Raw genomic sequence first — 19,565 nt, 5'->3', positions numbered from 1 at the left:
AAGAGTGTGGCAACTAAGAGGAGGTCCATGGGGTTGGAACATAATGAGTAGTACTAGAAGCATCCTGGGCAAGAACGGAAAAATAAATGAGTTAAATCAGTAGGTCTCATATCATGAATGGAATTATTATTGTTATTATTATTACTATTTTAGTTAGGAATGCAAAAGAAAGGCATTGTGGAATTTTCAGTACGGATGTAACACAATCTCAAATTTGTTTTTACTAAATCACTCTTGTCATCATTTGAAGAAAAACAAATTGTAGGGTAGAATAATGGCAACGGGAAACCCATTAGAAAATAAAAAATATGGCATTCAAAGATGTTGGAAACTTGCATTTAGTGGTAGTAGTAGAGGTGAAATAAAGTGTAAAGAATCAAAATCCAAAATTGATACTATTTGCTGGGCCAAAGAAGGTTCAGTTTTGAATTGCTTCTTAGAGACTGTTCACAAAAAAACACTGTCAAAATAAATAAAGTAAAAATAAGTAAATTAGTAGGTAAATAAATAAATAACCACTTTGTTCTAAGTAGCAGCAGAAATGTTTTTGGATGCATTTGGATATATCACTATCAGGAAATCATACTTATTTTACTAACGATTATTAATCCAAAGAATCCAGTCACTTGAAATTGCACTGAGTTTTACAAAAGTTTCTAAGGCAGAATTTGATTTAAAAGCTACATTTTTCAAGATTGTTTAGTATTAAAATTAATAGAAATTTTTCATGATAAAAAAATCTCTGAGATCTAAGATAGTGACTTTTTTTAGGTCAGTTTTTTTTTTTCCAATTCTTTCATAAAGAGATTTCATCATTTTCAAAATCAGTCAGCTGTCTTTGGGTATCTGTTTTATCTGAAAAACAAAGGCATTGGGTTAGATGGTCTCTGAAATCTTTTCTATGTCAAATCACTGTGAATGCTCTAAATAATACTGTGCTAATCAGGAACAACAAGCTCTTTTTCACCAAATTTCAAAAGAAAGCAGCCAGTTTTCTCTATCTGGTTGTAGGTCTTTACATCTGACTGGAATTTTGGGTTACTATATAAGGCCAAGTGTGTTTGCATGAAAGCAGACCAACTCTGACACTAATAGATCAAACATTTTTAAAAAATCAATCTATCTGACACTAATAGATCAAACATTAAAAAAAAAATCAATCATCTGTCACCCTGGGACATTGCACTGCCCTGCCTGCTAATGTAATTCATACAGAGAGCAATAAATTATATGACTGAATCAACACTGCACAATTTCTATCTCGCTGACTATACAATGTATTTTTGCATATATTTTAAAAATTAAGCTTATATTTTATCAGTGTTTTCTAATGTCTTATGAGCATGTCCTCTTAATTCTATCCTGTTATCCATTCATACAGAAGGATTTTTAGATACTATGTGCCAACCATTGTTCTGAGGATGAAGGAGTGAATAGTGCAGACTTAGTCCTCACAAAGCTTACATTCTTAAGAATACAATTTAAGTCCAAAATAAATATACCTTAATAAAAAGGTTAAACATTCTCTACCAACCATTAAGAATTCCAAGTAGTTTAGGCATTCACTTGATGAGAAGTCATCTAATCCTCCAGAGAATCAGTATGAAAAGTGGAAAGTAAGTGAAACTTTAAGTCCAAACTAGGATATCATCCCAGAGACTGGTTTCATTTGTATTTATTTACTTTACAATGTCACTATAAAACATAAATATGTCATTTCCTAATTTAAAATTTCCCCTTTCTTAGTCAATATTAAGTTTGTGTCCTGACAAGGCACCAAAAAGAAATTTCAAAACTATTTATAATGTGATGAAAGAGAATAATAATGATGCTGATGTGGAAACATTTGTCTGAATTTTACAAGTGTAATAAAATACTCTGATCTCATGGTAAGTGATTTCTAAATCACTCTATGACTATCTCTAAATATAATATATTTTACAGAGTAATAAGATAACTAAGATAATTAAATAATTAAATAATCAGGTAAGATACAGTTAAATATCCAGTCTACACATTTCAAACCACTGTCTCTGAAAGGAAAATTCATCAGAGGGTTTAGCTGGGCTTTGTACAGAATCCTGTTTATTTTATCTTGAGCTCAGTCTCTAACCCAACCATCTGTTAACATTTATGCCTACAAATGAAGCATTCCCTAAAGACACATGAAATTTCTCAATATGGGGACACTGCTCTTGGAGCTCCTAGAAATCTCTGGTGACATGTTAGGCAAGTGTCCTTAAGAGAAGGTGGAGCTGAGTCTGCTTCACTATCACCTGGTTTCGTTGGCTTCCCACAAGTCTCATCATTCACATGCTCTGAAATGATCTCAGCTTTCTCTCCACAAAAGACTGTTAAGTTGGAGTCCAATAATCCAAATATCTCTATGGAGACTAGATGTATAGTGATTACAGGGAGTAGTGGGGAGGGGTAACTGTTGGTTAGTAAGTGGTTTGAAACTAGCTCTCACTAGTGATACGTAGCTTGATATTTTAGGCACCATTTGTTATTTTACTGGTATGCTTTTTGTGTAAAAGAGAAATAATATTTTGAGGCACTGACTCTCACAAGACGAATGATGTTGTGGACCTCTTAGTAAGGAAATGATTACATAGCAGTTGACCCAAAACATATGCTTGTAAATAGACTAAGGACAGAACTACTGGCAAACATACTTAATGGTAAGTGCTACCTGGAATACCCTATCCTCAGGGGTGCTTTCACAGGATGTACCTGCTCTGTCTAGCTTTGCTCATGGGAAATAAATATGGAATCTTAATTCTTGAGACATAGTTCCTTGGAAAATGTCCTTTAAATAATATAACTGAGGATGAAAAGTTTTACGAAATAAATGGCTCCTGCTAAGGTCTGAATGTTGAAATCCTAATGCCCAATGTGATGGTATTTAGTAGGTGGAGCCCTTGGGAAGTGATTAGGTCATTATTCTGGCTAGGAAAATTGTTGAGTCAGGAGTTTTGAATCCCACTAACCCCTTATTTAATAGTCCTGTCTAGCCATAAGGCATAAGGCAGATGGTTCATGGAGTCAATAAGGGATGATCAAGAATTAAACTGGGTGGTTCCTCCAAATGTTTTAGCTACATCTGATATGCTAGAGAATACACAGAGTACAGCAGAGTAAGGAGGACCAGTAGGCTAACGGATGCCTTCTTTTCAATTTGAATTTTGGAGTCCAGCCAGTCATAGTTTACATTCTTATGGACATAGTAGACATACACTGTTTTGCCACAGTGCTATTTTCAGTTGTCAAGGAAATTGCCTTATCTAGTGAGTTGGACTTGAACTTGCTACTCATTAAGTGCAAGTTCATGCTCCACATTGATGCAGTCATGATCATTGTCTTTTCTGAGGGACTTAAGGATTATTTGTATCAATATAGCTAATGGAGAGTAGTTGATACATCTGGCTAAATGTTTACAAAATTTAGCCAGTTTACAAAATTCCTGAGATTTACAGGAGCTGGAACAATCCAAATACATTCTTCATCACTGTAAAAAATAAGTTAAAAATCTCTCACAGAACCTGCTCATAAGCAAGAAACTCAGAGATGGAGACAGCTATTTGAGTTTTGGTAAAAATCATATTTCCAACTGAAGAATCCTATTGGCTCCTCTTCATAATCTCCAAAAAGAAGCTTTAATTGAAATGGGACTCTGAGCAAAAATAATTATTACAGGATTTACTGAAGGCTCTGTCACAGGCAGCCCACTCAGCTTTGTAAAATTCTAGAACATAAGCCTAGGGATGGAGCTGAGAAGTTTTAGCATCTCTGCTGTTATTGTCTGTCTGGAGGGTGGTTTGGTTCCAAACCCAAAATAGATCGAAAGTGGAAGAGATCATAGTAAATAGAAAGAATACTCATAAACGGGCCATGATCCCAGTGAGGAATACAGTCATACTAGGTCCAGGAGGGCACCACAGAGTAAGACAATCATACCTCTTTTTAAAAAAAGGTATACCTCTTTTTAAAAATCATACCTCTTTTTATTTTATTGAAGTATAGTTGATTTACAATGTTGTGTTCATTTCTGCTGTACAGCAAACTGATTCAGTTATACATATGTATACATTCTTTTTCATATTCCTTTCCATTATGGTTTATCACAGGATATTGAATATAGTTCCCTGTGCTCTACAGTAGGACCTTGTTGTTTATCTATCCTATATATAATAGTTTGCATCTGCTAATCCCAAACTCCCAGTCCATCCCTCCCCCACCCCCTCCCTTGTGGCAACCACAAGTCTATTCTCTAAGACAATAATACTCTTAATTATACCTCTCAAATCAAGCATTGAAAAAAAGTTGATGCTGGGAGGAACATTCAGACCTGTTCTTTCTGGACAAAGGAAACTGGGGTCCTACTGGCTTCTAAACTGTGCATAAATACTTTCTCTGGATACTTTGGAGGAAAAAATGTGATTGCTCAGCTGGTATGTAGATGACTTCAGTTATCATTCAGTTGCAATTTGCAGCCTAAAAGAGAAAGGGCTAATCAAATAATGACTAATGAAATCATACCCATCAATGACCTGAGAGAAAGCTTGTAATCCCATAGAGGGAAGACTATTAGATATTCTAATCACTGTGGGATAAAATGTCTTTATAGATCGGTAGCCACCTACAGTGTTAAAGATCAAGGCTATAGGGTGCCTGGGAGGGAGCATAATGTGAAGCCTAGTGTGGCAGTATCACTAAGCAGTGTGGCTTTGTCATTATTCTCTAATGTCCTGGTGCTACAGATTAAAAGGGAAATTGCTTTCCTTGTGGTGTAACTGCTTGAAATTTCACAGGGGGAAAGAAAGCAACACCTTGTCATTGTTCTGGGGGGCAAAAACTTTGTGCTGTAAGATCTGGAAGCTGGTGTTTGTAAAACATTTAGTATTGAATACAGAATTTCATATGCAAAAGATTATCTAATCATGATCCAGTAACTCAGAATGTGTGACCCATAGGGAAAGCCTTTCCTGTTTGGAAGAAATAGAGTTTTACTGTCATTTTAATTGATATATGGTGTAACAAACATTACTTTAATCTCTCCATCACAATTATGTAGTGCAACAAAGGGCTAGTATATTTATACCATCAGGTTAGAAAAGATAGAGTCTGATCTCAATCTCTCAATATAATATATTTTATTATGTCATATATAATATATTATAATATATATTATATAATATATTATATTATTAATATAATACCTATGGAAACCAGAGGGACAAAATAAGAAGTGAGTTTGGCCTTAGAAAAATGACACAGAAAGATGTCTCCATCAGCACATATAAAAAGATTCAAGTATAAATAATTCAGGTATATTTGGATAATAGAGGGGAAAAAACCTGACTGATCTAGTAATAGAATAATAAAAAAAACTGTGAAACAATATGATTCTACTTAATACTTTATAAAAAATAAATCTCTAATCTCATTTGAATGGTTCAAATTCTGGTCATTGTTATGGTGTTAGGGGACTTCTGTCTTTTGTGTAATATATTGTTGAACAATGGAAATTCATGTGACACATACGTGGAAAGTAGAAATTTGACCAAAGTCAGAGGGTGGACTGGGAAGGAAATAGTTTAAAACAGTTTTGTGATCCATGGTCCTTCTACTCATGGAAAGAAAGAATGTGTTATTAGTACAGATAATAATGACAGACCTCCTGGAAAACACACCAACAATATTTGCCATGAGAGTCCTTACCTATGGAATTATTTTAACAGGATGTACTGTCTCTGTATGGAATAGTTTATGGTACATACACCTGGAATCTATGAATCTATGGTGAATGCCTCCATGTAGAAGTTTTTTCCTCTGAAATGTGTGTTCATGTCTTTTGTCCATTTTTCCTATTGATTTATAGGGATATTTCTATTTATTCTAGATACTAATTATCAGATATATGGGTTGCAAATATCTTTTCCTAACTTGTGGTTTGTCTTCATTTTTTTATGTGCTTTTTAAGAAACATAACTTTTTAAGTTAAAATGGTTGTATTTATCCTTTTTTCATATTGTAGTTATTACTTGTTGTGTCCTTTTTTTTAAACTTCCCTCTCCTAAGATTATTAAGAGAATATTAATAACATCTGAAATTGACAGTTTTGTCTGACATGAGATAGGCACTAATTTCATATTTTGTTTAGCACCATGCATTGAGTAGCTTATCCTTTTTTCATTTTAGAATGTCACCTCTGCCATATTTCAAGTCATATATAGGCCAGGACTATTTTAGGCTCAAATCCATTGAATTACAGTAAGGATTTCAAGTTTTTAATCTGACTGAGATAGGAAAATACCATAAAGAGAATAATGGCCCGCAAAGATTTCCACAGCCAATTGCCGGAAGCTGTGAATATGTTACCTTATATAACAAAAAGAAATGTGCAGATGTGATTAAGTTAAGGGTCTGGAGATGGGGAAATTATCCTGGGTTATCCAGGTGGGCCTAGTATAATTACAAGGGCTATTATAAGTGGACAAGAGAGTCAGTCAGTAAGGAGATTTGACTAAGGAAGCAGGTGTTAGATGATGTGTTTTGAAGATGAAAGAAGGGAACATAAACCAAGGAATGAAGGCAACCTCTACAAACTGGCAAAGGCAAGGAAAATGATTCTCCCTGGAGCCTCCAGAAGGAATGCAGCTGAAATGTTGATTTTAACCTCTTTAGAACTCATGTCAGACTTCTGACATACAGAAATTAAGATAAATTTGTATTGCTTTGAGTTGTTACAGTAGCAATAGGAAACAAATAGAGGGGGTCCTTGGAGAGTTTTACACAGAAGAATTATGTGATTTAACCTACATTTTAACAAGAGCACTCTGGCTGCTAAATTGAAATAGAATGCACGGGTCTAGGGTGGAGGTAAATCTACCAGTTAGGGATTATTGTTACAATGGAGGGAAACTAGAGTGGAGGATTAGACGAGGGTAAAATGGTAGAGGTGGTAAGTGGCTATATGTGGAAATATTCTAAAGGCAAGGTTCTCAGGGTTTTGGGTAGATTAGAATTGATCTGTGAAGAAAATAAGGTCAAAGTCAACTCTAAGAGTTTAGATTAAGCAACTCAAAATTGTCTAACGATGTACTTCATTTAAACACAGAGATTCTCCCCCCATCATCTTTCTCTTCCTTCCCTCCTTCCTTCCTTCCTTCCCTCCTTCCTTTCATCCTTCTTTCCTTCCTTCCTTCTTTCTCTCTCTCTGTCTCTCCTATGTATCTATCATCTACCATCTATCTATCATATATAATCTATTTAAATATGCCTTGTCGTTTCCCTTAGCAACTAGTTCTGCTTTTAGCAATCTGGACTTTTAAAACAGATTTTACTGCCTACTTTGGATACAGACTGCTTTAGCCAAGTAGCTTCTTAAAATCTATTTCTAGAAGAGCCTGTATTCTAGTCTGAAATAGGTCAGTGCTGTGTGTAGATTGAGTAAGCAAGCCTCTGTTGACAGTATTTGTAGGGCACTGGGTTGATTGGGTGACCCACCCAAATCCCTTCCCACTCACATATGGTGCTGAAATGTTACTGGCCAATACAGTCATCCTCAGTGTTTATTACCTTCATGCTGTTTGTTTCAGTGACACAGTCCTAACAGTAGCATCTTCACCCATTGTGAGAAAGATGAGGTGAGTGGCTAATGAGGTGTTTGAGGGGGGACCTCCTTTTATAGAGGGATATATCCTACTATTCCAAGATGAGGAGAAAACTGTATAGAGGGGTTTAAGCTACTAATAATCAACCAGGTCTTTTTTGTAAATGAAGGAACTGAACCCAGGTTTTTTAAAAAAATTTTATTGAAATATAGTTGATTTACAATGCTGTGCCAATCTCTGCTGTACAGCAAAGTGACGCAGTTATACACACACATACATTCTTTATTTTATGTTCTTTTCCTTTATGGTTTATCACAAGATATTCAATACAGTTCCCTGTGCTATGCAGTAGGATCTCGCTATTTATCCATTCTAAATATAATAGTTTGCATCTACCAACCCCAAACACCCAGTCCAACCCTTGAATTCAGATTTTTTTTAAGCTAAGTGAACATGTGTGCCTTTAAGGAAGGGAAAAGAGATATCTGAAGGAAACTTACACAATTAGGTTGCTGAGAGTTTAGAAAGTAGATTTGTCTATAGCCCCACATCCTGCATATTGGAAGAAAGCCACGTGAAGCACATGTAAACAGAAAACTAGGTGAATAATAACCTATTGAAAAGCAATGTGACTCTGGTACAGTACTGCAAGTGGATAGTTTACAGGTATGAAGAAGAAGATAATATTTGGTCATCTTCTTTTGATCTAATGAATCCTCTACCCCAGGGTAGAAAAAAATCTGACACTGTCATTAAATAATGATCTACAAGCCCCCTTTTCTGCTTCCCTGGCCCACTTGAAAGTATATGTGAGGCCAAATATTGTTAAAACAGAATATTGGATCTGTGCTGAACAGATTTCCTGGTTTCGTTCAATATATCAGACTTTTCACATACAGGTCATTAGTGTAACAAATAAGCCTGAGATAAAAATTTAAAGTGAGAATAAATGATCAAGGAAAATGTCATAGATAAAGTTGAAATGCAAAAAATATTATTTTCTGTTTGATAAAAAATTCACTTGTCTATCTTGTTGCAGTGTCCCCAAAATCTTTTAATTTATTACGCTAGTCTAATTTCTGAAACAACCCTCAAGTTTTAATACTTTATACAATGAGCATTTGTTTTTATCATATCATGGCTCAACTCAGTGGGGATCTATTCTATTGGTTCATTAAGAAATCCAGGCTTCAGAGGGGGGAGGGTAAGCTGGGACAAAGTGAGAGAGTGGCAGGGACATATATACACTACCAAATGTAAAATAGATAGCTAGTGGGAAGCAGCCGCATGGCACAGAGAGATGAGCACAGTCCTTTGTGACCACCAGAGGGGTGGGATAGGGAGGGTGGGAGGGAGACACAAGAAGAAGGAGATATGGAGATATATGTATATGTATAGCTGATTCACTTTGGTATACAGCAGAAACTAACACACCATTGTAAAGCAATTATACTCCAATAAAGAAAAAAAAAAAGAAACCCAGGCTTCTTCCATTAGGTCACTTAGGGATCCACACTCCTTCCACTGACTCATTCAGAGAGCCAGGATCCTTCAGTCATGTTGGTCTGCCATCTTCTGACTGGATCATTTGCCTCCAGCTGGCTGATAAGCATAGAGAGAAGAGAAGAATTATGCTAGAGGTTTTATAGGTCAGCCTGGAAGTTCTGTTGCTTGACCTTAGTCTAATGGCCCCACCAAATTCTAGAGGGTCTTCATTACAGGAAGAACAGAAAAATGTATATTGTTGGGAATAAGCATTTCCTCCTCCAGTTGCTTCTCTTGTGTTAGGAAATGCAAGAATCTGTTTGACCTTTTATTTATTCAGGCAAAATTTGGGCCATGCAACTTTCTAGACTCAAACTATGAGTGCACACAAAAAGCAATAAATAATTTTATCTTCAAGGTAATTAGGAATCTAAGGAAGATAAACACACAAATAGTAAAAAAAAAAAAAAAAACTGCGCGTCCGGAGCCTGTGTTCCGCAACGGAAGAGGCCACAACAGTGAGAGGCCCGCGTACCGCCAAAAAAAAAATAAAAAAAAAAAAAAAAAAATACCCACAGTAACAGAAGATAACACCATATTTGAGTATTACAGAAATACAACCATGGTATGTCCACTCCTCACTGAAGGGCATTGAGGAAGACTTTCTGGCTGGAATTATCTTTGAGCAGAGTCTTCATGTGAAATAGAGTTAGCTATAGAAAGGGGCTGATGGGGAAGGGTACATACAGAAGCTTGGGACTGTACAAATGCTGCTTCTTTCCCAGGGGATTAGTTTGGACTGGTGAAAACACATGGTGACTACCTTGAAAGTATATGAAGCTGAATCCAGATCACCAAGAGATTTTTGTGTCTTTGTGTGTGTCTTTTTCAAGAATTTGTACTTTATTTTGAAGCTGCACATTGTCATTAATACAACAGCCTTTATGGCAGGGAGAACGTGATAACACTTTAAACATCACATTTAGTCATCAGTATACCTTTCCAAAGTAATCTCTGTTAAAAAAAATAAAGATGAAAGAAAAAAAGAAAGAAAGAGTGGCACTTTTTGGGTCAGTTTCAAAGATGAGTTTTGTCCATTAACCCATTTTTTTCTTCCTCTGAGCCAAGGGGAATTCAGAAAAGTGCAAGTCAGATAAGAAGAATTCTAAAACGCTTTCCTGTGTGGGAATGATTAATCTCACCTTGTTTATATGTGCATTTATTGTCCCTCATTTCCTTCTATATATTTTCAGTTGAAGAGATTCATAATAGTGAATCAGCAAAGGTGTGGCCTAAATCAGAGAAAATCCCAAACACTGTTTAATAGTATTACAAAATGAGAATGCAGGTGTGATATGATCTTTTTGATTAAAGAAAATGGTCTGATGAATCATTTCTTCACCATATACCCAATAGATTTTGCCCAACTTAGCTTGAGTCCAGCCTCTTGAATAATCTTTCCTTGTCTCCCTCAGAGAAAACAAAGGTGAGTGAAGAACAAGCTAGCAGAAAGATTGCATATAAGCCTAAGGCAAAAGTAAATGCATTTGAACACTCTTGAGAAAGTGCTGTGACAAGAAACTGTGTTTGGAATAATGCTGCCAAGGACTCTGGCTGTGGAAATACAATTGTTTTGTGTAGCCAACACTTAAGTCACCTCACTGTTGTGCTGATGAAAATGATTAATTTTCCACACCCTTCCATACTACTCTACTCCTGTCCTTGGCACAAGTTGGGAATACTTTGGAGTCTTCAACTGCACCATGGATAAGCCAATTTCTGTCATAAATATTTCAGAAGCAGGTACAATTAGAAAGTTTGCTAATGAACGAGACTTCAGTGTAGTTGTCCATGGTGGCTAACAATGTGAGTGATTTTTGTTCCCTGTGCAGGTTGAGTTGAAGAATAGAGGAAGGATGGGCTTTAGATTCAGTTGGAAAGGAAATGGAGTAACTGATGAACACTAACCAGTTAAGTGATCTTTACTTAGCTAACCTTTCTAAAGCTTCCCAAGTAGAAATTTTAGATAATAATACTTTCCTTGTCAAGTACCTTGTGGATTAAGAATAGTGTTATAGGGCTTCCCTGGTGGCGCAGTGCTTGAGAGTCCGCCTGCCGATGCAGGAGACGCGGGTTCGTGCCCCGTTTCGGGAGGATCCCACATGCCGCGGAGTGGCTGGGCCCGCAGTTCCATAGTCTCTCAAAGTCTGGGAATGTCTGCATCACCTTTGGATAAGCTCAAGATTCTGTGTACAGTCATTCAAGTATATAGGCAGTCCTGAGATCCAAACACTGTATTATTATAACAGAAAAATGCATATTTTTAGAAAATCTATTCCTTCTATACAGTTCCAGTGGTTACCAAAAAAAAAAAAAAAAAAAAAGAATAGTGTTATAGAAAAAGCATCTAGTGCATTCAAAGTAGTGGGTGTCTATTTTCCTTAAGAAGATATATTTGGTGATTTCATTCAGTCTAGATGCCTTATCTACAACTTAACTTGTTTTTAATAGTTTCTACAAATTATGTTAAAGGCAGATAATGAGTAAAATGTAGTGTGACAAACATAGTTTTATCCTGTACTCTCCTATAAGATATGATTTCTTGAAAGGAATTGAAAGTGGGCTTCCCCATCCTACCTGAATGAGCTTAACACAACAAATGCAACTCTTTTGTTAAAAAAATGATGGGAATGTAACTGGCAAGTTGACTTTGAATGAAATAGACAGTGATGACTAACTACCAAAAGCCATTCATCCTTTCTACCCTACTTTTGTTCTGGCAGGATAAAAAGCTCAGGGAAAATAATCTCTTTCACCAGCAGTGGAAGATAAACAGTAGTTGGTCTTGAATAGTGATTTCAACCCTCTTAGCTAGTATATGGCTTAGAGTACTTATGCAGTCCACTTTTAGTCAATTGATGTAAATGTGAATCTTTGGCATCCAGTGGTAAATACAAACTTCTGTGATGGATTTTAAACATAGATATTAAAAAATCAGAAAAAAATCAGTCTTCTTCATTTTATACTCAACATGGTTCAGTAAGTTTAATGATGGATGGAGCTTCCTCAGTCATATTCTAATCAAGCAATAACAAACTTATAAACAACAACACTTGCTAATACATTGATAATGGCAGAGATAAAAAAGATTGCAAATATTTGAATATATGTTTGAGTGCTTACATGAAGCCTATTTTTTCATTAATTAAGTCATTTTATTTGGCCACTATGTTCCTTGCAGCTATATGTACCCAGATTGGTAAAACTAACCACTGAAAGAAGGGAACTGACAAGCAATGCTAGAGAGGAACAAGGCTGCCATGAAAATGACACAAACATTTTAAGCATTTAATTATTTTCTTTATATTCATTTATTGAGCAAATATGTTTTTAAAATACCTACTCTATTGAAAAGCACTGTTCTGGGATAATCTACAAAATCTCAAATCTTTTAATAAAAATATACCAGTGTATAACATAAATGCAATTTTATAAACAATTATTTGCATCTTATTCACAATGCTGAGTGTGGGTGTGTAATGGGGGAATAAATTATTAAGCACATAGAATAGTTGAGGCAGTATCATATTGTTTAAGATCACTGGGTTCATAGTCAAACAGAACTAGGGCTAAAATCTGGCTTTGGAATTTCCAAACCATGTGACTTTGGACAAGCTATTTACCTTCTCCAAGCATTAGTTTCTTACTGCATTGGATAGCTGTTCTTACACCATAATAAACACTATTATGTAAAATATTTAGACTATTTAGGCACATAGTAAGTGTTCAATATATAGTAGCAGTTTTTATTATTCGTTGAGTTACAAAATATTTATTATATACCTAACATGTCTCTATTCTAGGTATTGGGAATAAAAACTTAACAAAATGGAAAAAAAAAAATCCTTCTTTCCTAGACTTTATATTCTAGTAATATTAGGTCTTGAAATAATGCACTAAATACTGGTCACACAAAACTAAAGAAATGTCTGTATTTAAGGGGTTTAATGTGTAATTGAAAGCAAATTACATGTATTTTGCAAACTAGCATGTATTCAGTACTAAGTAAAACAAATCAGCATGTATTCAGTACTAAGATTTCTGATACTAGCTTGACATACATTCTCTCTAAGACTAAAAATGTTTAATGATCTTACAAGTTTTTTTTAACTGAAGAATAGTTGATTTACAATATTGTGTTACTTTCAGCTGTACAACACAGTGATTCAGTATTTTTGCTGATTATATTCGATTATAGGTTATTACAAGATATTGGGTGTAATTCTCTGTGCTAAATCGTTGTTGCTTATCTATTTTATGCGTAGTCGTTTGTATCTGTTAACTTCATACCCCTAATTTGTCCCTCCCCCACTCCCTCTCCCCTTTGGTAATCACAAGTTTGTTTTCTATGATTATACAAGGTTTTATGTCTAAGTGCATTTCTGAGCAAGTATTGATAAATTGTCTTCTACATCCAAGGTCTGTAGGATATTGTTATCCTCCTCACAATCTGAGACAAAGTGAGAAGAGTATTGGGAGAAGTATCTGCCACCATTCTGAGTTTGAAGAACACGTATTTCCCAGGTAGAAGAGAAAAAAATATGCAGAAATTTCACAAATAATTATAATGTATCAGCCCACAAAAGTTTATAACTCCACCCCCCCTTCTCAGGCAATACAGAGATGGCGAGTTAAAATTTACATTCTCGCCTTTTATCCAGCAGGAATTGTTATTCTTCATGCAACTGGAGATGTTTGCAAAGGTAATTAGACAATCAGATTTGTAGCCAGGTTTAACCACTCAGCTCTAGAAGAATAAATAAATAAATAAATAAATAAATAAATAAATAAATAAATAAATAAATAAATAAATAAATAAATAAATAAATAAATAAATAAATATATATATATATATATATGTATATATATAATTCAGAATTTTGTTATAAAGCTAAAGTGAAATGTATCCCAAAGACCTCTTTCTGTTTTCCATAACATTTCCTTTTTTTAACACACCATTTGGCCACCATTTACAGTTTGCAGTAAAATTAACAGTGTGCTTATAGCCCTGTGAGGCAGAAACTTCACTTTGACTAGTGCAAAAATTCAATGTAGACCTAAGTGTGGGTCCATCAGTCCCTGGCCAGGGTTCCCACAAACCTCAGTATTTTTCCAGTCATTGTCCTCCATTACCCCAATCAGAGGTTCACCTTGCAAGTGAGTTCATAAATGAGCAAGAAACTCAGTTTGTTCTGGTAGGATGAGAATATGTAGATTTTTAAAATTCTCTAATACCTAGAACGTAATGTATTTACCCCAGGAGCTCTATTAAAAAAAAAAATCATTCCTTTATTAGAAAGCTGAATAAGGAAATAAAGATGAGGTTCCCTGGAAAATTGAAGGATGGATCAATTCACTGTTTCATTGGATTATGTAATAAGCCTGTAAAACTATATGGCAAGATTATGTAACCCAAATGAATGATTAATCTTCTTTTATTGCTCCTGCCAAGTATTTGGCCTAATTATTTACCAAATAATTACCAGGAAATACTATGATGTTGTGAAGAGTTTATTTTCAGTCCTATCATGCCTTAAAGTGTTATGCTTTAATGTGCAATTATTAGATATTATCATTTATCACATATCATTAGCAAGGACACATTCTGATCTACAAAAGGTCTTTAGATACTGCCACATTTTCTTTCTCAAAAGACTTCTTCCATGTGAGAATATTTAAATGGAATATATTATAAATAAAAGTGTAAATGAAAGCAGATTTATTTGTGCTTTAAAAAATGAGAGTTGAATTTAAAGAAATTTAAAGAAAAAGATGATTCTTTTTAAGTAAACAATAATTAAATAAGGATTCTGTGCTTATTCATAAGCCTAATTACAAGTACTTGTCACTGCCATACACACACACATTCATACAAACACAGGCTAGATCTAAATAACTATTTAAAATATTTTATTGAAGTATAGGTGACTTACAACATTATTTTAGTTTCAGGCGTACAATGTAGCAATTTGATATTTTTATAAGTTATAATTCATACAAAGTTGTTATAAAATATTAACTATTATCCCTGTGCTATACATTACATCCTTGTAATTTATATATTTTATATCTAGTAGTATGTACCTCTTAATCCCGTTCAACTGTCTTGTCCTTCCCCCCCAGCTCTCTCTCCTCTGATAATCACTAGTTTGTTCTCTACATCTGTAAGTCTTTCTGTTTTGTTATATTCATTTATTTGTTTTACTTTTTAGATTCCACGTATAAATGAAAACATGCAGTATTTGTTTTTCTCTAACTTATTTCACTAAACATTATACCCTCCAGGTCCACTCTATGTTGTCACAAATGGCAAAATTTTATTCTTTCTGTGGCTAATATTCCATAATATATATATTCCATAATAATATGGAGTATATTTATATATTCCAATATCCAATTTTATATATATATATATTTATATATATATATATATAAATATATATATATATTCCATGTATTCTCTATCCATTCAACTGTTGGTGGACATTTAAGTTGCTTCCATATCTCAGCTATTAAACAATGCTGCTATTACCATTGGAGTACATATGTCTTTTTGAATCAGTGTTTTTGTCTTCTTTGGATAAATACCCAGGAGTGGAATTGCTGGATCATATGGTAGTTCTATTTTTAATTTTTGAGGAAACTCCATACTGTTTTCCATAGTGGCTGTACCAATTTACATCTCCATCAACAGTGCAGGAGGGCTCCTTTTTTCCCACACCCTGGCCAACACTTGTATTTCTTGTCTTTTTAATGATAGCCCTTCTGACAGTTGTGAATTGGTATTTCATTGTGGTTTTGATTTGCATTTTCCTGTTGCCTGTTGGCCATCAGTATGTCTTCTTTGGAAAATGCCTATTCAGGATCTCTGCCCATTTTTTAATTGGGTTGCTTGTTTTTTGCTTGTTTGTTTATTTTTAATATTAAGTTCAATGAGTTCTTTACATATTTTGCATATTAACCGCTGATGGGACATCTGTTTGAAAATATCTTCTCTTATTTGGTAGGTTGCCTTTTCGTGTTGTTGATGGTTTCCTTCATGGTGCAAAAGCTTTTAAGTTTGATTAGGTTCCATTTGGTTACTTTTGTTTTTGTTTCCCTTGTCTGAGGAGACATAGCCAAAAAAATACTGCTAAGACCAATGTCAAAGATTGTACTGCCTCTATTTTCTTCTAGGAGTTTTATGGTTTCAAATCTTACAATTTAGGACTTTAATCTACTTTGAGATTATTTTTTGTCTATGGTGTGAGAAAACATTCTAGTTTTATTTTATTACATGTGGTTGTCCTGTTTCCCCAACATCACTTTTTGAAGAGATTGTCTTTTTCCCACTGTATATACTTTCCTCCTTTGTCATAGGTTTATTGATCACATAAGTGTGGATTCATTTCTGAGCTGTCTATTCTGTTCCATTGTTCTGTGTATATGTTTTTTGCCAGTACCATACTGTTTTGATTATTGTAGCTTTGTAGTATAGGCTGAAGTCATGGAGTGTGATGCCTCCAGCTTTATTCTTTTTTCTCTGCTTTGGTTATTTGGGGTCTTCTGTGGTTCCATTCAAATTTTAGGATTATTTTTTCTAATCCTATGGAAAATGTCATGGGCATTTTGATAGGGGTCACATTAAATCTGTAGATTGCTTTAGGTAGTTTGGTCATTTTAACAATAGTAATTCTTCCAATCCACAAACATAGGATATCTTTCTATTTTTTTGTTTTGTCTTCAATTTCCTTCATCAATGTCTTATGGTTTCTAGAGTACATGTCTTTCACCTACTTGGTTAAATTTATTTTTAGGTATTTTATTCTTTTTTACATGATTGTAAATGGAATTCTTTTCTTGATTTCTCTTTACTGTATAGAAAGGCATATAGATTACTGTAAATTAATATTGTATCCTGCAAACTCACTGAAGTTATTTATTAGTTCTAATAGATTTTTTGGTAGAGTCTTTAGGGTTTTCTACATATAGTATCCTGTCATCTGCAGATAGTTACCGTTTTATTTCTTCCCTTCCAATTCAGATAGCTTTTATTTATTTTTTCTTGTCTGATTGCTGTGCCTGGGACTTCCAACACTGTTAAATAGAAGTGGCAACAGTGGGCATCCTTGTCTTGTTCTTGATCTTAAAGGAGAAACTTTCAGATTTTCACCATTGAATATAATGTTAGGTGTGGGTTTTGAGTAATTGTTTATTAGAGTGTTTCTTTTATATTTAATCAGATCTCCAGACTGTTGCATATTTAAGTGAAAACTCAACACCATTCGTTTTCTCTACTGCAAAGACTTTTAAAAAATATTTAAGTGCACTTCTCTCCAAATAACTTATTCTTATCCTAGGAAGGATTTAAGGGTTTAAGAGAACCTAAACTCATGTCATCATTTAAACTCATTTTTTTTTCTACCATATATATTTAGCATAAGTCTTTAAAATAATTTTATAAATCAGATTCTATATAACTTTAAACCCTGATTGGTTTCTCAGTGAATAATTTGTTCAGATAATATATTACATTAGCTTAAGTTATTCCCCCACCCTCACCTTACCACCCCTCTGAAGTTATCCAAAGGATCTTGAAGTGTGATAGGACCTCTAGGTAAATCTACTAGATATGAGCTCTAGGAGGGTTACTAACTTTATAGCCAAATTCTTAATTGCTTTCCTGGAGGCCACTAGGTCTGGCACAAGAAAATTAGTAATTGACTGACTCTAAAATGGTGAAAGGATTAAATGGGGTTGGGTTGTCCTGGACATGTCTTAGACATGAGGGATTTTTCACTGAAAGACAACAGTGTATAACAGGAAAAAGCCTGATCTCTAGAGATAAAGAACACGCTCTCAAAATTTTCTTTTACCTTTTACCACCTATGAGTACTTGAGAAAGTCACCTAAATTCTCTGAGACACAGTCGTAATTCATATTTGAAAGATTTGTAAGGATTAAAAAAATAGGCGTTTGGATGTTCTTAGCATCTTATTTGGCACATAGTAAGTATTTATTAATATGAGTTTCAGTCAGCATTGTGCATATACATTCACTGACCCTTAGTTCCCATTTTGATTGTGCAGACTTCAAATAGCCCATATTCCCTTTCATTCTTGATTTTAATTATTTTATTGCTCTTTTAGATGCTTCAGATAATAGATTTTCAAATGTGCCTTTTCTTTCACCTTTTTCCTGTGTGTAACTTCTCTCATTCCATTTTGCTTCTCCTAATTATTCCTTTTTTAAATTTTAATTTAGTTTGAGCTTTTCTGTTTTCCTTCTGGGTTAGGATTTCCAAAAGCATATCAGGTTGCTCATTATAAGGTATAATGCATACTGTGTAGGAACCAAAAATCTGTTTTGTTAGAGCTATTTAATCACCAACACAATGTAATTATTTGATCCTGTGTCCTTCAAATGTTCTGTGCATATATCACAAACAAAAACTACGTTTGTTTTTCTTCATGCACAGTTTTCTCATTTATTCATTCAGAGATGTATGGTTATCGACACAGTCTGTCTGGTTATTAGGTTGTATGCTGTAAGAAAAATGACTGGAGGGACAGATTTTAGAAGATTTCACAAACAAGAGAAATCATTATTAATATTCCCCCATCCTTAATTTCATAACGAGTGGCAGTTCTTTAAAAATTTTTGAAATTTAAACTGCCAGGATCTGAAAGATCTTTGAGAAGCTGTTTTGTTTTTGTTTTTAAGTTGGCATCTTTTCATTGTGTCTGCTTGTCATTGAAAGCACCTGTCTGTAACATGACAGACAGAAAGAAGAGAAACAATGAAATTAATGGAGAGCTACAACATACCTTGGCAATAAAATAGATCTGTCACCAAGTCATAATTTTATTGTTCTCTCTGTAGTATGAAGTCTGTCCAACAGACAATGAGTTGCAATCATAACCCTGTGTGTGAAGAATAATAATGGAAAAACTGCAAGGAGAAAAACTATCTGTTCTCAGATAGTTGAGTGACACCATCTGGATAAAAGGGTCAGGGGCTTGGGAAATAAAATTTGAATGTTTGCAGATGAAACATGAAACTGCTCAAATAATATTCTAATGCACAGCTGAATCCTTTATTTTTATTCGGGTTTCAACCCAAAAGATACTTCCTCAGATAGACCTTCTCTGAATAACCTAGAGAAAGTATCCCCCTAGTTTAAGCACTTGTTAGGCCATTTCTTCTCATTACAGAACTAAAAATGATATTTATTTATTTATTTTATTGACACAAGGCTCTGAATAGCATAAGCATGGCCATTCAGACCCTTGCTAGTTTTGTAACCCCAGAACCCGGATCACTGTTTATAGCCCTTACCCGGTAATCAATAAGCATTCACTGAATAAATAGATGAATGACAACAAATGGGGGAAAAAAAAAAACCCTTAAAGTTAATCTTTGACA

The sequence above is a fragment of the Lipotes vexillifer genome, unplaced genomic scaffold (genome assembly GCF_000442215.2).
Source record: "Lipotes vexillifer unplaced genomic scaffold, Lipotes_vexillifer_v1.1 scaffold527, whole genome shotgun sequence".
Classification (NCBI taxonomy): Eukaryota; Metazoa; Chordata; class Mammalia; order Artiodactyla; family Lipotidae; genus Lipotes; species Lipotes vexillifer.
The sequence above is the reverse complement of the archived record's forward strand: the minus strand, read 5'-3'. Positions refer to the sequence as shown.